The sequence below is a fragment of the Phocoena phocoena genome, chromosome 10, assembly GCF_963924675.1.
Source record: "Phocoena phocoena chromosome 10, mPhoPho1.1, whole genome shotgun sequence".
NCBI classification, from domain to species: domain Eukaryota; kingdom Metazoa; phylum Chordata; class Mammalia; order Artiodactyla; family Phocoenidae; genus Phocoena; species Phocoena phocoena.
The window spans coordinates 50374875-50378823 of NC_089228.1; the positions used below are offsets into that span (position 1 = coordinate 50374875).

At 37.2% G+C, this 3949-nt stretch overlaps 1 non-coding gene across 1 annotated transcript; it reads left to right on the forward strand.

The window, feature by feature from the left end:
- The first annotated feature begins 3362 nt into the window (after positions 1-3362).
- Positions 3363-3465, forward strand: LOC136130080 (U6 spliceosomal RNA). Its single transcript, XR_010656284.1, has one exon. It is a non-coding gene; the product is annotated as a U6 spliceosomal RNA (small nuclear RNA).
- Positions 3466-3949: the final 484 nt, after the last annotated feature.

Here is a 3949-nt window from a genome sequence, read left to right on the forward strand (position 1 = left end):
AAAGTACAAGTATATCCATAAAAGTAATAGACCAGAAAGCATCGTGCCACTTATTAAACTGCTGTTGTTCAGTTCAAAACCCACCCATCCTCTAGAGTCCTCTCTGATGCTGGGGCTGGGAATCAACAATTATAGTTTTCCTTTTAAGGTGGCTTCCTGCTGTTGTGTGCCAGTAAGGGCGCTAGGCAGAAGAAGTAGAGATTAGCTCCTTGGTTGCCTTATGGTTCCTGTAAGCAACACATCAGCAACAGCTCTGCAACCTGGCAGCAGCAGTTGGTTTAAGCAGCAGGTGGATCCAGGTTTTAGCTTCTTTCAGCCCTCTGAAATCCATCGTCTCAGAGATACCAGCACAAGCCAGAGATATCGGGTTTGTGGATTTTTCTATTTCTCCCTGTGAGGCTGATAAGTTTTTGCTGTATGTATATTGAGGCTCTCTTACTAGGTATGTTCACATTTAATATTAGTATATCTTTCTGGTAAACTGCTCTTTTTATCACCATAGAATGTCTCACCTTATTTCTGGATAACAACTCTTGTCCTAAAGTCTTCTTTGTCTAATATGTTTCTTACTGCTATAGTGCGCATGTCGTGTCTTTTTCTATCCTTTTGTTTTCAACTTACCACATTGACAGCATAGGGTTCAGTCTCTATTTCTTTAATCCTGTCTGAAGTCCTCTGCCTTTTAATTGGAAGGTTTGGTCCATTTACACTTAATAAGATTACATAAATCTGAATTTATGCTTCCCATCTTAGTCTTGATATATGTTACCGCCATTTGTTCTTTGTTTTACTCTTCCTCCTTTCTTATCTTCTTTTTTGTTATCTTTTTTTTTTTTAATGAAGACCTAGACTTATTTGTTTTTTGAAAATTCTCCTGGTAAGATAAGGTTTAACCTTTCACTTCACCTCATCATGAATATTCTCTCATTCAGCATATTTCCTCCAGTTTGTTTTAAAAAGCATCAATTTATCCATCCTGGCATATCTATATCAATGGGATGAAGATGAGGGAAGAGACTGCTCGTACACCATTAGTCATCCTCCACTTGCTCTGCTCTTGTGTCAGCATCTTTTATCTACCTTCCTGAAACCAGGTATTAATGCCATACATTGTCAAAGTGAGTCGTTCATTTTATCCAATATAATATCAGGAAATATACTGTCAAATGCCATGCCTAATCAAGTGCAGCTGTAAGACTACTAGTCTAGTACTTCTGTTAAAGAAAATGCAGTTAGCCTGGCATAGTTTATAATTCCTAAGACTTTCTCTCTTCTTGTTCTACACATTCCCTAAGGACTATTTCATCTTCTTCTGTGGGTTCAGTGACCGTTCATTTGCTGATTGCTACCAAAAGTATATTGTGTGGTGCCAGATTTCATTCCTGAGCTTCACCCATATTTCCAAAAGCCTCCTAGGCATCTCCACATGGATGATATAGGTACCACAAACACAGAATATTAAAAGAGGAACTTATGATCTTTCCTTCAAACCTACTATTCAAATTCCTTATTTCAAGTAATACATTAATCATTTACCTAGTTTCCCCAGCTAACAATGTTATAGTCATATGGTTCCTATTTTTCCCTTATCTGTATACACAATTGATCTTTAATCCCTACTTATTCTACTCTTCTGCATAATTCCCTTTCATTTGTGCCCTTATGATTCCCACAGCCCCTACCATCATGCAGGCCTTAATGTCTCACCTAAATCATCTCAACCACTTATTAACACACATCTCCTCTCCACTTTCCAGCCCCTATCCCACTAGCATCAGCATTACCTAGCACTAAACAGAAACACAAATGCTCAGCCACCACCCCAGACTGACTATATCAGTAACTCTGTGAGTACAGTGCAGCAATCACTGCTGATTCTAATGATGTACACTCAAGTGTGAGGACCACTGCCGGACACTGAAGATGATTTCAAACATTTCCTTCCACCAACATGTTATCTTTAACGCCAGTATTCCTCTTAATGTTTATTTAAATTATTGTCTATTTTTTAAAGTAAATCCAATTTTATCTTTGGCTCTTTATGATTACTAATAATTCTTTTGGCAAACACTAACATCTGAATCAACATCTAAGTATGCTCTGACACCAGAGTTGTCAACAAATGACCTACTCCAGCAGTCAGCACACTTTGATACAGAGGCCAAATCCAGCTCATCCTCTGTTTCCACAAATAAAATAGCATTGCAACATAATCATGCTTATTTATTTGTGTATTGCCTATGACTGCTTTTGTACTATTGTGGCAGAGCTGAGCAGTTACAACAGAGTCCATATGGCCCGCAAAGCCTGAAATATTTACTATCTGGCCTTTTACAGAAAAAAAGAAAAGTTTGTTGACTGACACTGTCACCGTGTACTCATTCAACATATATTTATTCAACATACGCTATTAATCAGGCACTGTTTCAGGCACTGAGAAACAGGCCATGGCAATTATAGGACATATATTTGAATGGGTGGTGGCGGTGGTGGGTAACAATAAATAAGCAAACATGTAAGTAATTAATAAGTCCAGAAAGTGATTTGTGCTGTGAAGAAAATAAAGTGGATGCAGTGGTAGAAACGGAGTGTCAGAAGGCAGCACCATCGAGTTAGGTATCAAGAAGGTCCCTCCGAGGAGATGGCATTAAGCTAAGACCTCAGTGAAAAGGATGAAATGATGACAAGGAACAAGGTGGGCTAAGTTCTTGGGATGGAAAGGACTTGATTTGTCCTAAAACCATAAAGGCCAGTGTGGAGGAAAGTAAACGCTGGGAAGAGGTCCTGGCTAAATGTCTGTGACACGTCTGATTGATGATAAACTGTATTCTTTCATTCCTACTGAGCTTCATAGAAGGAAGTGATATTGACCACGGTTGCTTAGTATTCTTTCGTGTTAATGATTTATGTTGCTTGCAGTGTAAGCATAAATGATTTTTACATCAGTGTTGAAAAAATTAAGAACTTCTGATTAAAATGAAAAAAGAACAAGATTTATGTTCCCTTTAGATGCCAGGTTGAAATATTGCTCCCTACTCATCTCCACCTTGATCAGGCTGTTTAAGGTGCTGGAGTTACGCTAGACCTTAAAATTTTCCTCTCCCCAAACCTAGTGACACGAACAAGTACAAAACAAAACAAAAACACAACTTGAAGACTACCAGTGGAATAAAGAAGAGTTCTGATGACTTGAACATGAGCAAGAAATAAGTTTTAAGAATATACACAAATTTTCTTCTACATTTTCATGGAGAAAATGTTGGGAGTAGGTGAATAATGGAGGGGATGGTGGTTTGTTGAGAAGAGGAAAATATGTTAATGAAACACTGAAAATTCTCATTAAGAATCAACAACTTAGGTGCCTGCTTTGGCAGCAGATGTATTAAAATTGGAAAAATAAAAAGAAGAGTAGCATAGATGATGAGTGAGAATGACATGAAAATTCATGAAGTAGTCCATATTTTTTTAAATGGGCAAAGGGCTTGAATAGACATTTCTCCACAGATGATGTACAAATGACCAAAAATCATGAAAAGATGCTCAACATCACTAATCATTAGGGAAATACAAATTAAAACAAAAATGAGATATTACTTCACACCTATTAGAATAGCTACATTAAAAAAAAAAACAACAGGAAATAACCAGTGTTGGTGAGGATGCAGAAAAACTGGAACTCTTATATACTGTTGATGGGAATAAAAAATTGTGCAACCACTATGGAAAACAGTATGGCGGTTCGTCAAAAATTTAAAAAGAGAACTATCATATGATTCAGCAATTTCACTTCTATATCCAAAAGAATTGAAAGCAAAATCTCTAAGAGATATTTGCACACTCATGTCCAGAGCATCACTATTTGCAGTAGCAAAGAAGCTGAAGCTACCCAAGTGTCAATCAATGGATAAATGGATAAACAAAATGCTGTATATACATACAATGGAATATT